Source organism: Callithrix jacchus, chromosome 1 (assembly GCF_049354715.1).
Source record: "Callithrix jacchus isolate 240 chromosome 1, calJac240_pri, whole genome shotgun sequence".
Classification (NCBI taxonomy): Eukaryota; Metazoa; Chordata; class Mammalia; order Primates; family Cebidae; genus Callithrix; species Callithrix jacchus.
In genome coordinates, this window is record NC_133502.1 from 183,594,469 (window position 1) to 183,603,016 (window position 8,548).

Here is an 8,548-nt window from a genome sequence, read left to right on the forward strand (position 1 = left end):
GAGCTGAGGGCATATACCAGCTCTGGATCCCAAGGGTCCTGGGTTTGAGGCAGCCTCAGCCACTCCTGGGCCTATAACCTAGAGTCAGCAATTCTCCATCTCTGCCTCAGTTTCTTCATCTGTAAAATGAAGCAATAACAGTGCCCTCCCCATAGAGCAAGGAGGGAGAAGATTCCTGCTGTGAAGAGCTCAGCTTAAGGCCCAGCACAAGTTAACTGTTCAGCAAGCCGTGGTTCTCTCACAATCTGTTTATGTCCCAGATGGCTCTTGGCTACAAGCATGGAATTCAGAAGCAGGTCTCCAGCCCTGGGAGTGAGGGTTACAAGATCAAAGCTGAGCCTGGCCTTCATGAGGTGGCATGGGATCAGGGAAGAAGAGGAGGTCTAGAAACCAACAGAACTGCGGCTCTGCCACATCCCAGGGCACGAGCTTAGTATGTCTGAGACCCAATTTCCTCACTTTAAGAAGGAAGCACGGTGGCGTGAATATACATGAAGCCAGAATGCACTCCACGAATGCACAGGCAAACACACTCACAGCCCCCAGCACCATGGTTCACATTCAGTTTTAGTAAAGGCACGTTTCCTCCCCTCTGCCTCTCCCAGGAGGAAACTTGAGTACCAGGCAGGCTACCAGCATAGAAATCCCACCACAGAAACCCACTGTATTAGTCTGTTTTCACACTGCTGATAAAGACATACTTGAGACTGGGTAATTTATAAAGGAGAAAGGTTTAATGGACATATAGTTCCACGTGGCTAGGGATGCCTCACAATCATGGCAGAAGGCAAGGAGGAGCAAGTCACATCTTACGTGGATGGCAGCAGGCAAAGAGAGAGCTTGTCCTGGGAAACTCCCCCTTATAAAACCATCAGATTTCATGAGACCTATTCACTATTAGGAGGACAGCACAAGAAAGACCTGCCCCCATGATTCAATTATCTCCCACCAGGTCCATCCCACAATATGTGGGAATTCAAGATGAGATTTGAGTGGGGACACAGCCAAACCATACCATTCTACCCCTGGCCCCTCCCAAATCTATGTCCTCACATTTCAAAACTGATTATGCCTTCTCAACAGTCCCCCAAAGTCTTCACTCATTTCAGCATCAACCCAAAAGTCCACAGTCCACCATCTCATCTGAGACAAGGCAAGTCCTTTCTGCCTATGAGCCTATAAAATCAAATGTAAGTTAGTTACTTTTTAGATACAATGAGGATATAGACATTGGGTAAATACAGCCCTTCCAAATGGCAGAGGGGCCACAAGTCCCTTGCAAGTCCAAAATCTAGCAGGGCAGTCAAATCTTAAAGCTACAGAATAGTCTCCTTTGATGCCACTTCTCACATCCACGTCATGCTGAGGCAAGAGGTGGGTTCCCATGGTCATGGGCAGCTCCACCCCTGTGGCTTTGCAGGGTAAAGCTTTTCTCCCACCTGCTTTCATGGGTTGACATTGGGTGTCTGTGGCTTTTCCAGGCACACAGTGCAAACTGTCAGTGGATCTACCATTCTGGGGTCTGGAGGATGGTGGCCCTCTTCTCACAGCTCCATTAGGTGGTGGCCCAGTGGGGACTCTATGTGGGAGCTCCGGCCCCACATTTCCCTTCTGCACTGTCCTAGCAGAGGTTCTTCATGAGGGCCCTGCCCCTGCAGCAAACTTCTGCCTGGACATCCAGGCACCAGAGGATGTTTCCATACATCCTCTGAAATCTAGGTGGAGGTTCCCAAACCTCAATTCTTGACTTCTGTGTACTTGCAAGCTAACGCCACATGGAAGCTGCCAAGGCTTGGGACTTGCACCCTCTGAAGCCATGGTCCAAGCTCTATGTTGGCCCCTTTCAGCCATGGCTGGAATGACTAGGACACAGGGCACCAAGTCCCTGGACTGCACATAGCATGGGGATCCTGGACCTAGGCCATGAAACCATTTTTTCCTCCTATGCCTCTGGGCCTGTGATGGCAGGAGCTGCTGTGAAGACCACTGACATGCCCTGGAGACATTTTCCCCATTGTCTTGGGGATTAACATTTGTGTTTTTGTTGCTTATGAATATTTCTGCAGCCAGCTTGAATTTCTCCTCAGAAAAATCAGATTTTCTTTTCTATCACATTGTCAGGCTGCAAATCTTCCAAACTTTTCTGCTCTGCTTCCCTTATAAAACTGAATGCCTTTAACAACACCCAAGTCACATCTTGAATGCTTTGCTGCTTAGAAATTTCTTCCACCAGATACTCTAAATCATCTCTCTCAAATTCAAAGTTCCACCAATATCTAGGGCAGAAGGAAAATGCTGCCAAGTCTGTTTGCTAAAATGTAACAAGAATCACCTCTGCTCCACTTCCCAACAATTTTCTCATCTCTATCTGAGACGACCTCAGCCTGATTTCATTGTCCATATCATTATCAGCATTTTTGTCAAAGTCATTCAACAAGTCTCTAGGGAATTCCAAACTTTCCCACATTTTCCTGTCTTCTTCTGAGCCCTCCAAACTGTTCCAACTTGTGCCTGCTACCCAGTTCCAAAGTGACTTCCACATTTTCAGGTATCTTTACAGTAGCGCCCCACTCTACTGGTACCAATGTACCATATTAGTCTGTTTTTATGCTGCTAATAAACTTATACCAAAGACTGGGAAATTTATGCAGGAAAAATGTTTAAAGGACTTACAGTTCCACGTGGCTCAGGAGGCCTCACAATCATGGCAGAAGGCAAGGAGGAGCAAGTCACGTCTTACATGGATGACAGCAGGCAAAGAGAGAGAGCTTGTGCTGGGAAACTCCCCCTTATAAAACCATCAGATCTCATGAGTCTTATTCACTATCATGAGAACAGCATGAGAAAGACCTGCCCCCATGATTCAATTACCTCCCACTGGTCCCTTCCACAACATGTGGGAATTCAAGATGAGATTTGGATGAAGACACAGCCAAACCATACCACCCATCAAGCCCTTCACTTGAGGATCTGGGCTGCGCTTTCAGGCGAGAATCAGGAGGCACTGAGTTGGCGTCCAGTCCAACCATGGTAACTCAGCAACACGTCCTGGCTGAGGGTTGGTCAGGCAGGACTTCCCTCTGGGATTCACACTGGTTCTGAATAACAAGAACCATGCCAGGGCTGTGACCTGGGACCTGAGCCCTCCTCTTAGCCTGCTAGGCACCATGCCAGCTCAGTGCAGCCCACTGAGGCTGTCCACATAGCATCCTCCATGATAGTTTCTAGGGCTGCTTCCTCGGCTCCTGACCAGCCCCTCGGCCCCTGACCAGCCCCACAGCCTCGGACCTGGTCTCTGCGGAGGACCTCTCTCTGCCCTTAGGCTCCCATCCTCCCATCCTGCTTGCCCTCAGGGGAGCCCCTCCGGCCCCAGGGGTGCTGTCTTTCCCACTGGTCAGTCTCCCCCTGTGCTTAGGCCCTGGACAGCACACAGTCATGTCCAAGTCAGTCTCCCCCTGTGCTTGGGCCCTGGACAGCAGACAACCATGTCCAGCCTCCTTTTTGGCATCTCCACTTGGGGCCTCCTCCCAGGCTCTCACACCTGCAATGCCTCACACTGTTCCTCACCTCCCTTCCCTTACCCTGACTTTCTCTGTCTTTCTTTGTGCAATGAAAGCCCCTTACCCACCCACAGCCCCCAAGCCAAACATATAAGCTGTGTTGTTACTCATGTGACTCCTTCCAGTGAACTCTGGACTGCAGCCCCACTTCTTGTAGCTCCCAGTGAATCCTCCTTATCTGTTCTCCACAAATAGGCGGGTTTTCAAAGCACAAATCAGACACTGTCACCCCCTGACTCAAAACCCCAGTGGCTGCCTTTTGATGAGTCCAACAGCTAATGATCTTTTCAGGGCTGGCAAGGCCCTGCCTGCTCCCCATGACCTCCCCCTGTAGTAGTCATGCTGTCACCAACCCCAAACCTTTCCCCAAAGCCACCTACTCTCACCCCGAGGCCTCTGTGTGGATACTCTTCCCCTCTTCATGGGTCACCTTCCTCAAAACTCTCCCAAGTGACTCTGGGCCCAGCATTCTATTCATTGGGCTCACAGCACTCAACCATGGCTGCTGTGTACCAAATTCTTCCATCTGCCTGCCTGTTTGTTTTCCATCTGTCCCTGCAGTTGGCTAAGTAACAGCCCTCCAAGGTCTCCACGTTCTCATCCCTAAAGCTGGACATGAACCTTGATGAGCCATTATTCAGAAGAAGTGGGCTGCAGATGTGGCCATGTCCAGAGTCTTCAGAGCCTCCTTGCTTCTCCCTGTGGGTGTGAAATTCAAGTGTCCTTATTAAGAGGCAGGGGAGACACATGTGGTGGCGGGATACACCTGTGGTTGGGTGAGACACATGCAGGGCAGGAAACACATGCTGGAGGGAGACACACGCAGCGGGGGAGACACACACATCGGGGGGAGACACACATTGGAGGGAGACACACACATCGGGGGGAGACACACACATTGGGGGGAGACGCACACATTGGGGGGAGACACACACATTGGGGGAGACACGTGCCGTGGGGGAGACACACGCTGGAGGGAGACACATGCAGAGGGGGAGACATACATGAGGGGGAGACACACGTGGAGGGGAGACACACGTGGAGGGGAGACACATGCGGGGGAGGGGGCCGCACATGGGGGAGGGAGACACATTTGGGGGGAGAGACATATGCGGGGGAGACACATGCAGGGTGGGGGGAGGCACACACCATAGGAGACATGGTGGGGATACAGAGGGGAGACACGTGACGGGGGTGGGACACAAGCAGAGGAACAAAGGACGTGGAGATGCAGTGGAGACAGCTTGAAGGAGCTGGCCTGGAGATTGGAGCAGCCCCAGGTCAGGGAACACCTAGAGCCCCCAGAAACTGCAGGAGGCAGGGAAGATCCTCCCCTGTAGCCTCTAGAGGGAGGTCAGCGCTGCCGACAGCTTCATCTCGGACTTCTTGCCTGCAAAACTTGGAGAGAAAGCATCTCGGTTGCCTGAAGCTTCTTGGGTTGGGATATTTTCTTACCATCAGCCCTGTCTGATGTAACAACGCTCTCTCTCGCTAGGGCTCCATTTGCCTTCAGGGAGTTCTAGTGAGGGATAGAGAGCCTTACTACACAGACAGTCAGAAGAGCTAAGAAAACAAAGCAGAGTGCAGGGCCTGAATGAAGCTGGGGCAGGATTCACATGGCTCCGGGGACAGCAGGCTCCTGGCAGGATAGCAGGTATGTCCCCAAGGAGCCTCAGGGCAGGACAGTGCAGCGGGACAGGACTGAGTGGGGGAGACAGGACGGGGGCCAGTACAAGAGGTGGTGGGGACCTCGTGACAGTGGACGGAGGGCTCTCAGCCTGTGGGAAGCCTCTGCAGGGTGGGGACCTCGGGAAAGCTTCTGTAAATCCACTTTGGCTGCAGGGTTAGGGCGAAGGCCGGAAGGATGCAGTTGAGTGGTTCACAGCTGTGTGGGGCGGTACCGAATAATTCTGGTGGTTGGCCTGAAGGACTTCCATGTGAGTAGGATCTGAGGTTTGAAAGAAAGCGGGTGGCCCAGCATAGCTCCTGAACTTTGGGCCTGGGCAACAGGAAGGGCGGAACTGCTGTTCCCTGGACTGGGGGGGTGGGCAGGAGCTGGCTGGGTCTGGGATAGGCTACACAGGGCCATGCTGCAGACTGGCCAGGTGCATGAGAGCTTTAGATACCAAGGGGCACTGTCAGGTGGGGCACGGGGGTGCGGTACAACCTGGGAGTTCAGAGAAGAGGCTGTGCTGAGGTGTAGGTGGGGGCAGCACAGCCCTGGGAGTTCCTGTCCTGCGCTGGAGGAGGCACCTGATGGGGGCCACAGAGGACAGAATCCTGCAACACCCAACCTGTAGAAGGCGGGAAGGTGATGAGGCCCAGCAAAAGGCCTGGGGAAGAGCAGGGTCCTGGGGAAGCAAGGCTTCCAGGGCGGAGGGAGAGAGCCTGTGCTCAGGGCCACTGGTTCCCTCGGGTCAGGTGAAGCTGGCCTTCCTGTGTTTGGGTTCGGTGACCTAGAAGTCACTGGTGAGCTTGCCCACAGCTGCATGGAGGAGCACACCATGCAGAGACGTGGTGGGGATACAGAGGGGAGACACGTGAAGGGGGTGGGACACAAGCAGAGGAGCAAAGGACGTGGAGATGCAGTGGAGACAGCTTGAAGGAGCTGGCCTGAACACTGGAGACAGGATGTGGACATTCATCTCTGTGAATGGGGACAGAGCTCCGGGGCCTGGCTGCAGGGGAGGAAACAAAAGACATTTCTTTGGTGAAGATGGGCAAAAATGGCAACATGTTTGCGAAGGAGGACAGGTGTAGGGAGAGAGCATAGGGAGGGGACGAGCTCCCAGGCCCACAGGACACTGGTCCTGCCTCGGGGCAGAGACGATTCACCTCCTGCAAGGAGCAAGGCTGGGCAAGGCAGGGCTCTGGGCTGTGGATCTTGTGATGGGAGCTGAGAGCTGGGCTGGGCCTTCCTCAGTGCGGTGAGAATTGTGCATGTGCCGGGGAGAGGTGTAAGGAGGGTCGAGGGGCAGGGAGAATGAGTTAAAGCCCCTTCAAGGGAGTTGGGACTGTGGGCAGGGGGAGTCTGAGGCAGGATTTCAGGACTCCCTTGGGCTAGGAGGTCATGAATTCAAACAGGGACCTATCCACAGAGTGGTGTGATTTTGAAGATGGGAGGATGGGGAATGGCAGGGAGCTGAGAACGCAGGATTGACTTCCAGGGCGTCCCAGCTGGACAAGCAGGGAAAGTGATGAGGGGGAGACCATGGCACTGGGCTTGGTGCTGCCGGGCCCTGGCTGAACATCGGCAAGCGCACAAATGGCTCCTGTGAGCATCAGATGTGCCCCCAGGCTGCAAGGACTTAGTGAGAGAATGGCATGAGCTCAGCATGTGCCCAACACACAGTCAGGCTGAGAATTTCAAACCATCCAGGCCTTCCTAGAAGCAGAGCTGGCCACCCTTTCCTTGCTTGATGGCTTCCAGACAGCAGCAGCTGGTCACCGTGCACAAGTCCAGGGAGCTGATAAGGAAGGGTGGTCTGAGTCCTCTGCCAGCCTGTCCACCCTCATCCCCCTCCCCAGGCCAGTGTCCCCAGGGGCCAGGGAGGCCGTCTGGGTGCTCGCTCGGCTCAGCCGGATTTGGAGAGGGTAAAGCTGGCAGCCTGAAGGCTCAGGGCACAGGCAGCCGATCGCGTGGGTTTTGGGTCCCATTTGCTAGGAAATTTGCAGAAAGGAGGGGAGAGTTAGTGCTGTTGCCTTGGCAACACTCTGTCACATTCTAATGGGGCTCAGCAGTAGAAGGAGGCTGGTCTTAGTGGAGCACAAAGCAGATCGATTTGCTGGTGTCCTGAGGCAGCTCAGTGGGAAAGCGGCTTGGGTGTCTGCTGCCCGCACTCCATCGGGAATGCAGCAGGGGAGGGGCAGGTGGGGGGTGTCCCGGGACCCACAGTACTCACCAAAGAGCGAGGCGGGGCCGATGCTGGGTACCCACTGGGCCTCATCCCAGGGCAGCTCAGGGTCTCAGGGCTCACGTGGAGGAGGTGGATGGCTGCCCCAGACCAAGTGGAGCTTTGGGACCCAGGCCCCATGCCCACCGCTTCATGGAGCCTCTGCTCTGGGGAGCTTCCTGACTTTGCAGATAGGAACGCCATGGGAAGAGGAAAAAGACAAGCCTCTAAATCGGTGAACTCAGAGCAACCTCCTCGAGGGGCCTGAGTGGACACCAGATCCCCAAAAATCCAGAACTAGAGCCAAACAGTTAGGAGCTTGGGTTGCAGGAGCAAATGTAAGTATTAAAAGTACCAACAAGACACAAATAATACAAGCAATACAGATTGAGAGGAGGGACGGGGTGGTCAGAGAAAGAGAGCTGAGTATTACCCAGCTTTTCAAAAAAGGAAGTGGGCGATATTGTCAGAAACGGGACCATGGGATAGAGAACGTCTAATTCCAAATGGTTAATGGTCTTCACAGACTCTCCCTTCTCAACCTTAGAAGGTTCTTCTAGGAAACCATGCCTCGCATGGTGGAGATAAACGCGCTTGAAATCAGCAGCATCTTCAGCTTGACTTGGGCTCCTCTTCCTTCTTTACATTCCGGTCCAATCTGATATTTCTAGGCTGCAGAGCCTGGGAAGGATGATCTCATCTCACAGCAGCGTTTGCTCATGCTTGCTTCCTACTTCTTTCTAGCCATTGCCACGGGCCAGGCACGGTTCTGGGTATTTTGCATGGCTGTGGCTCCCTGATGCCACTCAGCTGGGCACTGAGGTGGGGCTGCCATCATCAATCCACCCCCAGGAGATAAATGGGGCCCAGAGAGGGAAACTGGCCCCAGGCCTCAATAGCTCCCAAGAGGGAGACTCTGGCTTGTACCCCAGACCGCTTGAGTTCAGAGGCCGCCCTCCTACATTCGCACATTTTCATTCAGATCAAATGAGCAGAAGAATGTCTGTGACACAGTGGCATTGCCAATACTGGCTGTTCCAGTCTGTGTTTTTTTAAAAAGCGGCTTTATTAAGATACAGTTTACACACCATGCAA